The following is a 15126-nucleotide window of genomic DNA, read 5'->3' on the forward strand; positions in this document are numbered from 1 at the left end:
GCAAATCTCAAATACATCATGGTAAGTGAAAAAAGCCAGAAGCTAACATAATATTGTGTGATTATACTTATATGAAATACCCCAAAGAGGCAGATCCAGAGTAACAAAAAGAAAATTAGTTATTTACAGAGGCTGGGAGAATATGAAAATTAAAAAGGAAAGCTAGTGTGTACTGAGTTTTCTTGAGCGTGATAAAAATGCTTTGGGCTAGACAGACATGAGGTTGAACATTATGAATGCACTGTCACCGGATTGTATACATTTAAATGCTTAATTTTATGTTTTGTGAAGTAAATGGCATCACTCTCTATATATGATTCAGAAAATTGTTTTGTTTTTCACTCATACTTTCAAGATGTATCTATATTCTTATAGTTAACTGTAGATCATAGGCTGGAACACTGCAGTGTATGGGTCAAATTGAGCCCACTGCTGTCCCCTCCCCACCCACCCCCACCACCTCTCCTTTGGTAACATTCTGTAAAAGAACATTGATGTGTTATTGGAATCAGACTCTCTAGGTGAGCTTTTGGTTGTTTAAAAATTAGAACAGAACATAGAGGTCAAGTGATTTAGTGATTTACATCTTGTGTGGAAAACATTATTTAATTGCCACTAAAATAAGACCTCATTTTTAGCAGAATCAGAATTATTTAAATGCACCTCCAGTAGATTGAGGTTTTCATTTTCTTTTTAATCTGAAGACACTGGACTACTAGAAGCAAAGAAGTGATGAAACTTGGCTGTCTTAACTTTATCTTTAAGGAAGTATTAAAGAAAATATTCCACCATAATGGGGCTATATCAAAGAGACATAGGAGCAGTCTTAACTCTATCTTAACTTTGTCTTTAAAGTTGACAAGAGTGACTCACTGATAGAATAAAGTCCAGAAATATAGTCTAGCCAAACCTACGGGTAATAATTTCATCAGAGTTAGAATAGCAGAATCTGTAGTTAGAATGTTATTGTTGTTTAGTTGCTAAGACCTCTCTGACTCTTTGTGATCCCATTGACTACAATCCCTTAGGCTCCTCTGTCCATGAGATTTTCCAGGCAAGAATACTTGAGTGGGTTGCCACTTCCTCCTCCAGGAGATCTTCTCCACCCATGGATCAAACCCTAGTCTCCTGCGTCTCCTGCATTGGCAAGCAGATCCTTTACCACCGAGCCACCAGGGAACTGTTTTCTCTGGAAACTCCAAATCAGCAAAGGACGTGGCTTTCCAAATGACGTACTGGTAAAGAATCCACCCACAAAGCAGGGGATGTAGGAGACTCAGGTTCTAACCTTCAGTCAGTAAGATCCCCCTGGAGGAGGAAATGACAAGGCCTCCAGTTTTCTTGCCAGAAAAATCCCACGGACAGAAGACCTTGCTTGGCTATAGTCCATAGGGTCACAAAGAATCAGGCACGACTGAGCAATTAAGCAGGAGCACATGGATAAAGTAAAGAAGTTGATGTTGCCTCAGAAACAGTGAGAATCATACTTGTATTCTTCCTGTTGCTCTTTCTTCCTTTTTGATGTCCCAGGATCCCTCTATTTCAAAAGCAAAATGCTATTAGTTTTATTCCTTCTTACTTAATAACTTCCCTTTCAAAAAAATCCACCAACAATTCATTGAAACATACTTGAATGCCTGTGTTGGTGTGTGTGTGTGTGTGCACATGTCTGTGTGTGTGTGTGTGTGTGTGTATACAAATGATTGGAAGCATTTCAACAATATCCTGAAACTTCAGTTAATGATGTTCAATTATTTTCTTTAATTCTTTGCAAAAGGAGATGCATCCCAGAGATGGATATAACAGTTCATCACAGATACTTTGCACTCCAGAGATCATATCTAAAAAGAGATGGGCTCTTCCTGGGAGAAAAAAGAGTCTAATGAGATAGAAGAAATATATGGAGATTCATAATTGCTTCCCAAGAGTCAAAATTGGCAAAACAATTTACACATTTTTTTTCTCCCTTAGTCTCTAAAGAACCAACTCTCTCATGATTTCAGGAGGCAATAAGATATTTAATTAGGCTCTGTGGGAATTCAGCCCTTGAAGATGAATGCTAAAAATGTGAACTCTTTCCCTACATTTACATGAGAATACAAGACCAAACTTAGGTGATGAAGAAATACAAGTGCATCTTTCAGAACCGCCATGAGAGGCTCCATCTCCCTACACTTTCTGGGTCAGAGATTTTTACTTCATCTATCATCCAAGGAAGAAACTAGATCACTGAAATGAGGACTCCTCTCTGATAATTTCTGGGTGAGCCATATCTTCACAGGTGTATGCGGATATGATATGGCCTTTTAAATGTAGCAACTTTAAGGATGTCAGCAGGGATAAGAAGAAAAGTTTGACCCACAATCCTGAAAACTGCAGGTCAGTTCAGTTCAGTTCAGTCGCGCAGTTGTGTCCAACTCTTTGCAACCCCATGAACTGCCGCACACCAGGCCTCACTGTCACCAACTCCCGGAGTTTACTCAAACCCATGTCCATCGAGTCGGTGATGCCATCCAACCATCTCATCCTCTGTCATCCCCTTCTCCTCCTGCCCTCAATCTTTCCCAGCATCACAGTCTTTTCAAATGAGTCAGCTCTTCACATCAAGTGGCCAAACTATTGGAGTTTCAGCTTCAACATCAATCCCTCCAATGAACACCCAGGACTGATCTCCTTTAGGATGGACTGGTTGGATCTCCTTGCAGTACAAGGGACTCTCAAGAGTCTTCTCCAACATCACAGTTCAAAAGCATCAATTCTTTAGTGCTCAGCTTTCTTTACAGTCCAACTGTTATTAGACATGAACAAATGAGAACAATTCCAAGGATGGAGCACTCCAAAAATATTCAACATGGGAGCTTGAAGGGTCTAAACCTGTATGCCTCTGAAATGTCAATGCTGGTTTCACAAAGTCAGATGAATAGGAGTACAAAAGAGATGATTCCATGGGATCCTGAGATAAGATTAGTTACCCTAAGATAAGTTCATTTGTATCATTTTTTTTCTCAGATTCCTCAAAACTTCACTCAGTAGAGCAATTTCTATGTCTATCCAGGTTGCTGCAAATGACATTATTTCATTCTTCTTAATCACCAAATAATGTTCCATTATATTTAAGTACCACATCTTCTCTATCCATTCCTCTGTCGATGGACATTTGAGTTGCTTCCATGTCTTGGTTGTTGTCAACAATGCTGCAATGATGAGCAATGGGGTCCATGTATCCTTTTGAAATATGTTTTTCTCTGGGTATATGCCCAAGAGTGGAATTGTGGAATCTTATGGTAGCTCTATTTTTAGTTTTTAAAGGAACCTCCATACTATTCTCCATAGTGGCCGTACCAATCTACATTCTCACCAACAATGTAGAAGAGTTCCATTTTCTTCAACCCTCTCCAGAATTTATTATCTGTAGATTTTTTTATGATGGCCATTCTGACTGATGTGAGGTGCTATCTCATTGTAGTTTTCATTTTCTATGGAGAAGCGTCTGTTTAGATATTCTCATTTTTTATTTGGTTGTTTGTTTCCATATTAAGTCACAAGGACTATAAATTTTGGAGACTAATCCTTTCTTTGTCACTTCATTTGAAAATATTTTCTTCCATTCTGTGGGTTGTCTTTTAATTTATTTTGTGGTTTCCTTTACTGTGTAAAATCTCTTCAATTTAATTTGGTACCTTTTGTTTTTTTTTTAGTTTTCATTACTCAGGGAGAGAGAAAAAGTTATTGCTGTGATTTATGTCAGATAATGTTCTACCTATGTTTTCTTCTAAAAGTTTTAGAGTATCTGATCTTACATTAAGTTCTTTAATCCATTTTGAGTTTATTTTTGTGTATGGTATAAAGGAGTGTTCAAATTTCACTTTTTATATGCGGCTGTTAAAAGACGCTTCCTCCTTGGAAGAAAAGTTATGAGCAACCTAGATAGCATATTCAAAAGCAGAGATATTACTTTGCCAACAAGGTCCACTAGTCAAGGCTATGGTTTTTCCAGTAGTCATGTATGGATGTGAGAGTTGGCCTGTAAAGAAGGATGAGCACCGAAGAATTGATGCTTTTGAACTGTGGTGTTGGAGAAGACTCTTAAGAGTCCCTTGGACTTCAAGGAGATCCAACCAGTCCATTCTAAAGGAGATCAGTCCTGGGTGTTCTTTGGAAGGAATGATGGGAAAGCTGAAACTCCAGTACTTTGGCCACCTCATGCAAAGAGTTGACTCATTGGAAAAATCTCTGATGCTGGGAGGGATTGGAGGCAGGAGGAGAAGGGGACGACTGAGGATGAGATGGCTGGATGGCATCACTGACTCGATGTACGCGACTCTGAGTGAACTCCGGGAGTTGGTGATGGACAGAGAGGCCTGGCATGCGGCGATTCATGGGGTCGCAAAGAGTCGGACACGACTGAGCGACTGAACTGAACTGAACTGTCCAGTTTTCACAGGAATGTTTATTGAAGATACTGTCTTTACTCCATTGTATAATCTTGTCTTCTTTGTTGTAGATTAATTGGCTACTGGTGTGTAGGTTTATTTCTGGACTTCTATCCTATTCTGTTGATCTTTATTTCTGTTTTTGTACCAGTACCATGCTGTTTTGATGACCATAGCTTTGCAGTATAGTATGAAGTCAGGGAACCTGATTTCTACAGCTCTATTTTTCTTTCTCAAGATTGCTTTAGCTATTCATGGTCTTTTGTGTCGCCATACAACTTTTAAAAATTTTTTTGTTCTAGTCCTGTAGAAAATGCCATTGGCAATCTGACATCTATTGCATTGAATCTGCTGATTGCCTAGGGTAGTAGAGTCATTTTGACAATATTGATTCTCTAATCGAAGAATGTGGTATATTTTTCCACCATTTGCATCATCTTCAATTTCTTCACCTGTGACTTATAGTTTTTGGAGTTCAGGTCTTTTGTCTCCTTCAGTTCACTTCATTCACTCAGTCATGTCTGACTCTTTGTGACGCCAAGAATCATAGCACACCAGGCCTCCCTGTTCATCACCAACTCCCGGAGTTCACTCAAACTCATTTCCATCAAGTTGGTGATGCCATCCAGCCATCTTATCCTCTCTCATCGCCTTCTCCTCCTGTCCCCAATCCCTTCCAGCATCAGAGTCCATTCCAATGAGTCAACACTTCGCATAAGGTAGCCAAAGTACTGGAGCTTCAGCTTTAGCATCAGTCCTTCCAATGAACACCCAGAACTGATCTCCTTTAGAATGGACTGGTTGGATCTCCTTGAAGTCCAAGGGACTCTCAAAAGTCTTCTCCAACTCCACAGTTCAAAGGCATCAATTCTTCAGCGCTCAGCTTTCTTCCCAGTCCAACTCTCACATCCATACACGACTACTGGAGAAACCATAGCCTTGACTAGACGGACGTTTGCTGGCAAAGTAATATCTCTGCTTTTTAATATGCTATCTAGGTTGGTCATAACTGTACTTCCAAAGAGTAACTGCCTTTTAATTTCATGGCTGCAATCACCATCTGCAGTGATTTGGGAGCGCCCCCCCCCCCCCCGCCCCCCCCCGCCGCCCCAAGTAAAGTCTGACACTGTTTCCACTGTTTCTCCATCTATTAACCATGAAGTGATGGGTCCAGATGCCATGATCTTCGTTTTCTGAATGTTGAGCTTTAAGCCAACTCTTTCACTCTCCTCTTTCACTTTCATCAAGAGGCTTTTTAGTTCCTCTTCACTTTCTGCCATAAGGGTGGTGTCATCTGCATATCCGAGGTTATTGATATTTCTCCTGGCAATTTTGATTCCAGCATGTACTTCTTCCAACCCAGCATTTCTCATGATGTACTCTGCAAATAAGTTAAGTAAGCAGGGTGACAATATACAGCCTTGACATACTACTTTTCCTATTTGGAACCAGTCTGTTGTTCCCTGTCCAGTTCTAACTATTGATTCCTGACTTGCATATACGTTTCTCAAGAGGCAGGTCAGGTAGTCTGGTATGACCATCTCTTTTTTTTTTTTTTTTTTAACATTTCTGCAACATCTCTTTTTTTTCTTTTTTTGTTTTTTTTTTTAATTTTTATTTTTACTTTATTTTACTTTACAATACTGTTTTGATTTTGCCATACATTGACATGAATCCACCATGGGTGTACATGTGATCCCTAACATGAACCTCGCTCCCACTTCCCTCCCCACAACATCCTCTGGGTCATCCCCATGCACCAGCCCCAAGCATGCTGTATCCTGCATTGGACATAGACTGATGATTTGATTCTTACATGATAGTATACATGTTTCAATGCCATTCTCCCAAATCATCCCACCCTCTCCCTCTCCCTCTGAGTCCAAAAGTCCGCTATACACATCTGTGTCTTTTTTGCTGTCTTGCATACAGGGTCGTCATTGCCATCTTTCTAAATTCCGTATATATGTGTTAGTATACTGTATTGGTGTTTTTCTTTCTGGCTTACTTCACTCTGTATAATCGGCTCCAGTTTCATCCCTCTCATCAGAACTGATTCAAATGTATTCTTTTTAACGGCTGAGTAATACTCCATTGTGTATACGTACCACAGCTTTCTTATCCATTCATCTGCTGATGGACATCTAGGTTGTTTCCATGTCCTGGCTATTATAAACAGTGCTGCAATGAACATTGGGGTACATGTGTCTCTTTCAATTCTGGTTTCCTCAGTGTGTATGCCCAGCAGCGGGATTGCTGGGTCTATAAGGCAATTTTATTTGAAAATTTTTAAGGAATCTCCACACTGTTTTCCACAGTGGTTGTACTAGTTTGCATTCACACCAACAGTGTAGGAGGGTTCCCTTTTCTTCACACCCTCTCCAGCATTTATTGCTTGCAGATTTTTGGATCACAGACATTCTGACTGGTGTGAAGTGGTACCTCATTGTGGTCTTGATTTGCATTTCTCTAATAATGAGTGATGTTGAGCATCTTTTCATGTGTTTGTTAGCCATCCGTATGTCTTCTTTGGAGAAATGTCTATTTAGTTCTTTGGCCCATTTTTTGATTGGGTCGTTTATTTTTCTGGAATTGAGTTGCATAAGTTGCTTGTATATATTTGAGATTAGTTGTTTGTCAGTTGTTTCATTTGCTATTATTTTCTCCCATTCAGAAGGCTGTCTTTCACCTTCCTTATATTTTCCTTTATTGTGCAGAAGCTTTTAACTTTAATTAGATCCCATTTGTTTACTTTTGCTTTTATTTCCAGAATTCTGGGAGGTGGATCATAGAGGATCCTGCTGTGATTTATGTCGGAGAGTGTTTTGCCTCTGTTCTCTTCTAGGAGTTTTATAGTTTCTGGTCTTACATTTAGATCTTTAATCCATTTTGAGTTTATTTACGTGTGCGGTGTTAGAAAGTGATCTAGTTTCATTCTTTTACAAGTGGTTGACCAGTTTTCCCAGCACCACTTGTTAAAGAGATTGTCTTTACTCCATTGTATATTCTTGCCTCCTTTGTCAAAGATAAGGTGTCCATAGGTGTGTGGATTTATCTCTGGGCTTTCTATTTTGTTCCATTGATCTATATGTCTGTCTTTGTGCCAGTACCATACTGTCTTGATGACTGTGGGGCTTTGTAGTAGAGCCTGAAGTCAGGCAAGCTGATTCCTCCATTTCCATTCTTCTTTCTCAAGATTGCTTTGGCTATTCGAGGTTTTTTGTATTTCCATACAAATCTTGAAATTATTTGTTCTAGTTCTGTGAAAAATATGGCTGGTAGCTTGATAGGGAGTGCATTGAATTTGTAAATTGCTTTGGGTAGTATACTCTTTTTCACTATATTGATTCTTCTGATCCATGAACATGGTATATTTCTCCATCTATTAGTGTCCTCTTTGATTTCTTTCATCAGTGAGTGTTTTATAGTTTTCTATATATAGGTCTTTAGTTTCTTTACTTAGATATATTCCTAAGTATTTTATTCTTTTCATTGCAATGGTGAATGGAATTGTTTACTTAATTTCGTTTTCCACTTTCTCATTATTAGTGTATAGGAATGCAAGGGATTTCTGTGTGTTGATTTTATATCCTGCAACTTTACTATATTCATTGATTAGCTCTAGTAATTTTCTGGTGGAGTCTTTAGGGTTTTCTATGTAGAGGATCATGTCATCTGTGAACAGTGAGAGTTTACTTCTTCTTTTCCAATTTGGATTCCTTTTATTTCTTTCTCTGCTCTGATTGCTGTGGCCAAAACTTCCAGAACTGTGTTGAATAGTAGCGGTGAAAGTGGGCACCCTTGTCTTGTTCCTGGCTTTAGGGGAAATGCTTTCAATTTTTCACCATTGAGGATAATGTTTGCTGTGGGTTTGTCATATATCGCTTTTATTATGTTGAGGTATGTTCCTTCTATTCCTGCTTTCTGGAGAGTTTTTATCATAAAAGGATGTTCAATTTTGTCAAAGGCCTTCTCTGTGTCTATTGATATAATCATATGGCGTTTATTTTTCAATTTGTTAATGTAGTGAATTACATTGATTGATTTGCAGATATTGAAGAATCCTTGCATCCCTGGGATAAAGCCCACTTGGTCATGGTGTATGATCTTTTTAATGTGTTGTTGGATTCTGATTGCTAGAATTTTATTGAGGATTTTTGCATCTATGTTCATCAGTGATATTGGCCTGTAGTTTTCTTTTTTTGTAGTATCTTTGTCAGGTTTTGGTATTAGGGTGATGGTGGCCTCATAGAATGAGTTTGGAAGTTTACCTTCCTCTGCAATTTTCTGGAAAAGTTTGAGTAGGATAGGTGTTATCTCTTCTCTAAATTTTTGGTAGAATTCAGCTGTGAAGCCGTCTGGACCTGGGCTTTTGTTTGCTGGAAGATTTCTGATTACAGTTTCAACTTCTGTGCTTGTGATGGGTCTGTTAAGATTTTCTATTTCTTCCTGGTTCAGTTTTGGAAAGTTGTACTTTTCTAAGAATTTGTCCATTTCTTCCACGTTGTCCATTTTATTGGCATATAATTGCTGATAGTAGTCTCTTATGATCCTTTGTATTTCTGTGTTGTCTGTTGTGATCTCTCCATTTTCATTTCTAATTTTATTGATTTGATTTTTCTCTCTTTCCTTCTTGATGAGTCTGGCTAGTGGTTTGTCAATTTTATTTATCCTTTCAAAGAACCAGCTTTTGGCTTTGTTGCTTTTTGCTATGGTCTCCTTTGTTTCTTTTGCATTTATTTCTGCCCTAATTTTTAAGATTTCTTTCCTTCTACTAACCCTGGGGTTCTCCAATTCTTCCTTTTCTAGTTGCTTTAGGTGTAGAGTTAGGTTATTTATTTGACTTTTTTCTTGTTTCTTGAGGTATGCCTGTAGTGCTATGAACTTTCCTCTTAGCACTGCTTTTATAGTGTCCCACAGGTTTTGGGTTGTTGTGTTTTCATTTTCATTAGTTTCTATGCATATTTTGATTTCTTCTGTGATTTGTTGGTTATTCAGAAGTGTGTTGTTCAACCTCCATATGTTGGAATTTTTAATAGTTTTTCTTCTGTAATTGAGATCTAATCTTAATGCATTATGGTCAGAAAAGATGGTTGGAATGATTTCGATTTTTTTTAATTTATCAAGGCTAGATTTATGGCCCAGGATGTGATCTATCCTGGAGAAGGTTCCGTGAGCACTTGAGAAAAAGGTGAAATTCATTGTTTTGGGGTGAAATGTCCTATAGATATCAATTAGGTCTAACTGGTCTAATGTATCATTTAAAGTTTGCGTTTCTTTGTTGATTTTCTGTTTAGTTGATCTGTCCATAGGTGTGAGTGGGGTATTAAAGTCTCCCGCTATTATTGTGTTATTGTTGATTTCCCCTTTCATACTTGTTAGCATTTGTCTTACATATTGCAGTGCTCCTATATTGGGTGCATATATATTTATAATTGTTATATCTTCTTCTTGGATTGATCCTTTGATCATTATGTAGTGGCCTTCTTTGTCTCTTTTCACAGCCTTTGTTTTAAAGTCTATTTTATCGGATATGAGTATTGCCACTCCTGCTTTCTTTTGGTCTCTATTTGTGTGGAATATCTTTTTCCAGCCCTTCACTTTCAGTCTGTATGTGTCCCTTGTTTTGAGGTGGGTCTCTTGTAAGCAGCATATAGAGGGGTCTTGTTTTTGTATCCATTCGGCCAATATTTGTCTTTTGGTTGGGGCATTCAACCCATTTACATTTAAGGTAATTATTGATAAGTATGATCCCGTTGCCATTTACTTTATTGTTTTGGGTTCGGGTTTATACACCCTTTTTGTGTTTCCTGTCTATAGAATATCTTTTAGAATTGTTGGAGAGCTGGTTTGGTGGTGCTGAATTCTCTCAGCTTTTGCTTGTCTGTAAAGCTTTTGATTTCTCCTTCGTATTTGAATGAGATCCTTGCTGGGTACAGTAATCTGGGCTGTAGGTTATTGTCTTTCATCACTTTAAGTATGTCTTGCCATTCCCTCCTGGCCTGAAAAGTTTCTATTGAAAGATCAGCTGTTATCCTTATTGGAATCCCCTTGTGTGTTATTTGCTGTTTTTCCCTTGCTGCTTTTAATATTTGTTCTTTGTGTTTGATCTTTGTTAATTTGATTAATATGTGTCTTGGGGTGTTTCGCCTTGGGTTTATCCTATTTGGAACTCTCCGTGTTTCTTGGACTTGGGTGATTATTTACTTCCCCATTTTAGGGAAGTTTTCAACTATTATCTCCTCAAGGATTTTCTCATGGTCTTTCTTTTTGTCTTCTTCTTCTGGGACTCCTATAATTCGAATGTTGGAGCGTTTCATGTTGTCCTGGAGGTCTCTGAGATTGTCCTCATTTCTTTTAATTCGCTTTTCTTGTTTCCTCTCTGATTCATTTCTTTCTACCATTCTATCTTCTATTTCACTAATCCTACCTTCTGCCTCCGTTATTCTACTATTTGTTGCCTCCAGAGCGTTTCTGATCTCATTTATTGCATTATTCATTATATATTGACTCTTTTTTATTTCTTCTAGGTCCTTGTTAAACCTTTCTTGCATCTTCTCAATCCTTGTCTCTAGGCTATTTATCTGTGATTCCATTTTGATTTCAAGATTTTGGATCATTTTCACTATCAATATTCGGAATTCTTTCTCAGGTAGATTCCCTATCTCTTTCTCTTTTGTTTGGTTTGGTGGGCAACTCTCCTGTTCCTTTACCTGCTGAGTATTCCTCTGTCTCTTCATCTTGGTTATATTGCTGTGTTTGAGGTGGCCTTTCTATATTCTGGTAATTTGTGGAGTTCTCTTTATTATGGAGCTTCCTCACTGTGGGTGGGGTTGTATCAGTGGCTTGTCAAGGTTTCTTGGTTAGGGAGGCTTGTGTTGGAGTTCTGGTGGGTGGAGCTGGGTTTCTTCTCTCTGGAGTGCAGTGGAGTGACCAGTAATGGGTTATGAGACATCAAAGGTTTTGGAGTAGCTTTGAGCTGCCTATATATTGAAGCTCAGGGGTGTGTTCCTGCGTTGCTGGAGAATTTGCGTGGTATGTCTTGCTCTGGAACTTGTTGGCCCTTGGGTGGAGCTTGGTTTCAGTGTAGATATGGAGGCGTTTGATGAGCTCCTATTGCTTAATGTTCCCTGAATTCAGGAGTTCTCTGATGTTCTCAGGCTTTGGACTTAAGCCTACTGCTTCTGGTTTTCAGTTTTATTTTTACAGTAGCCTCTAGATTTCTCCATCTATACAGCACCAATGAAAAAACATCTAGGTTAAAGATGAAAAGTTTCTCCACATTGAGGGACACCCAGAGAGGTTCACTGAGTTACATGGAGAAGAGAAGAGGGAGGGGGTAGTTAGAGGTGACTGGAATGAGATGCGGTGAGATCAAAAGAGGAGAGAGCAAGCTAGCCAGTAGTCACTTCCTTATGTGCGCTCCATAGTCTGGACCGCTCAGAGGTATTTACGAAGTTATACAGGGAAGAGGAGAGGGAGGAAGTAGACAGAGGTGGCCAGGAGGAGAAGAGAGAGGAATGAGAAGGAGAGAGACAAATCCTGACAGTAACCAGTTCCTTAGGTGTTCTCCACCGTCTGGAACACACAGAGATTCACAGAGTTGGATAGAGAATAGATGGGGGAGGAAAGAGACAGAGGCCACCTGGTGGAGAAAAAGGAGAGTCCAAAGGAGGAGAGAGTGGTCAAGCCAGTAATCTCGCTCTAAGGTAAAATTGGGTAGTGAAGTTTGGGTTTTTAAATGCATGAAGTTGACAACAAAAACCAAAAAGCAAAGATTAAAAATCTAGAGTAGTGGTTGGATTTTCAAAAATACAATATTAAAGAAAAGAAGCAGAAGGAAAAAAGAAAAAAAAAGGGGAAAAAAGCCACAAGATTTATTTAAAAACTCCAACAACAACAACATAAAGACTATATATGGTGTTTGCCTTAAAAAAAATAGTCTTTTTTCTTTTTGAAAAGTAATAATAGGTTATAGAAATAAAAATTAGAGGAGAAATAGAAGACTTAACAATTTTAAAAAAAAGTTAGGGGAAAAAAAGCAAAAAAAAAAGGGGGGGGGGAGGAATGATTGTAAAAATAGTAAAGATATATCTGGCCCTTCTCTGATGTTGTGGGCAGTGTGGGGTCAATTCCAAGGCGGTTCCCTGTGTTTAACTTCTTCTTTATGCTGGTTTTTTAGGCTCACTAGTTCAGTCGCGCTGTGGGGAGGGGGGGTGCTGCAAACAAATAGCACTGTCGTGTGCACACAGTGTCTCAGCCCCGCTGGACCTGTCCCTTCTCGCAGCGCACAAACCGCTCCGGTTCTACGATGCTCAGCCGGGAACCGTCTGGGGCTGGCCCTAGGCTGTGTGCACCTCCCCGGTCTAAGCCGCTCAGGTTCGGCACTCAGGCAGCCCTCAGAGGCTCAGATTCAGTTGGGACTGAGTTTTGTGCCCTTCCCAGGTCCGAGTAGCTCAGGAGTTTGGCGATTGTGGTTGCTGCAACTTGTCGCCTTTTCTGTCTCTGCTGCTCAGTTGTCTGGGTGTATTGCTGGTGCCCCTTGTGAGGCAGATGGTGACTGTCCAGCACCCCCAGAAGTCTTAGCAAAGAAGCCTGCTTGCAGTTTGGTAGGTAGAGTCTCTCCGGGGCTGCAATTGCCCCTTTCCAGCCCTTATGGCTCTGGCTGCCTGTCCCCGGCGGGGGATGGTCTGCAGCCGGCTATTTCTGTTCCCTCCTTTGTTCTGTGCACGGTCCTGGCGGTGTCTTATGTTCAAGCTTTTCGAGTGGTAGCTGTCCCACAGTCTGGTTGGCTGTTTTCGAAGACAATGGTCTGCTTTTCTAAGACAATGGTCTGCTTTTCTGGTTGCCTGATGTCCTCTGCCAGCATTCAGAAGTTGTTTTGTGGAGTTTGCTCAGTGTTGAAATGTTCTTTTGAGGAATTTGTGAGGGAGAAAGTGGTCTTCCTGTCCTATTCCTCCGCCATCTTAGGACCGCCCCCCTGGTATGCCCATCTCCAGAAGAATTTTCCACAGTTTATTGTGATCCACACAGTCAAAGGCTTTGGCATCGTCAAACAAAATAAATAAAGCAGAAATAGATATTTTTCTGGAACTCTTGCTTTTTCGATAATCCAGCAGATGTTGGCAATTTGATCTCTGGTTCCTCTGCCTTTTCGAAAACCAGCTTGAACATCAGGAAGTTCACGGTTCACATATTGCTAAAACCTGGCTTGGAGAACTTTGAGCATTACTTTATTAGCATGTGAGATGAGTGCAATTCTGTGGTAGTTTGAGCATTCTTTGGCATTGCCTTTCTTTGGGGTTGGAATGAAAACTGACCTTTTCCAGTCCTGTGGCCACTGCTGAGTTTTCCAAATTTGCTGGCATATTGAGTGCAGCACTTTCACAGCATCATCTTTCAGGATTTGAAATAGCTCCACTGGAATTCCATCACCTCCACTAGCTTTGTTCGTAGTGATGCTTTCTAAGGCCTTCTTGACTTCACATTCCAGGATGTCTGGCTCTAGATGAGTGATCACAACATTGTGATTATCCGGGTCGTGAAGATCTTTTTTGTACAGTTCTTCTGTGTATTCTTGCCACCTCTTCTTAATATCTTCTGCTTCTGTTAGGTCCAGACCATTTCTGTCCTTTATCGAGCCCATCTTTGCATGAAATTTCCCTTGGTATCACTAATTTTCCTGAAGAGCTCTCTCGTCTTTCCCATTCTGTTGTTTTCCTCTATTTCTTTGCATTGATCACTGAGGAAGGCTTTCTTATCTCTCCTTGCTATTCTTTGAAACTCTGCATTAAGATGCTTATATCTTTCCTTTTCTCCTTGGCTTTTCACTTCTATTCTTTTCACAGCTATTTGTAAGGCTTCCCCAGACAGCCATTTTGCTTTTTTGCATTTCTTTTCCATGGGGATGGTCTTGATCCCTGTCTCCTGTACAATGTCACGAACCTAATTCCATAGTTTATCAGGTACTCTATCTATCAGATCTAGGCCCTTAAACCTATTTCTCACTTCCACTGTATAATCAAAAGGGATTTGATTGAGGTCATACCTGAATGGTCTAGCGGTTTTCCCTGTTTTTGTCAATTTCAGTCCTAATTTGGTAATAAGGATTTCATGATCTGAGCCACAGTCAGCTCCTGGTCTTGTGTTTGTTGACTGTATAGAGCTTCTCCAACTTTTGCTGCAGAGAATATAATCAATCTGTTTTTGGCATTGACCATCTGGTGATGTCCATGTGTAGAGTCTTCTCTTGTGTTGTTGGAAGAGGCTGTTTGCTATGACCAGTGCATTTTCTTGGCAAAACTCTATTAGCCTTTGCCCTGATTCATTCCGTATTCCAAGGCCAAATTTGCCTGTTACTCCAGGTGTTTCTTGACTTCCTACTTTTGCATTCCAGTCCCCTATAATGAAAAGGACATCTTTTTTGAGTGTTAGTTCTAAAAGGTCTTGTAGGTCTTCATAGATCCGTTCAACTTCAGCTTCTTCAGCGTTACTGGTTGGGGCATAGACTTGGATTACTGTGATACTGAATGGCTTGCCTTGGAAACGACAGAGATCATTCTGCCATTTTTGAGATTGCATCCGAGTACTGCATTTCGGACTCTTCTGTTGACCATGATGGCTACTCCATTTCTTCTGAGGGATTCTTGCCTGCAGTAGTAGATATAATGGTCATCTGGATTAAATTCACCCA

This window comes from Budorcas taxicolor, chromosome 7 (assembly GCF_023091745.1).
Source record: "Budorcas taxicolor isolate Tak-1 chromosome 7, Takin1.1, whole genome shotgun sequence".
Lineage (NCBI taxonomy): Eukaryota > Metazoa > Chordata > Mammalia > Artiodactyla > Bovidae > Budorcas > Budorcas taxicolor.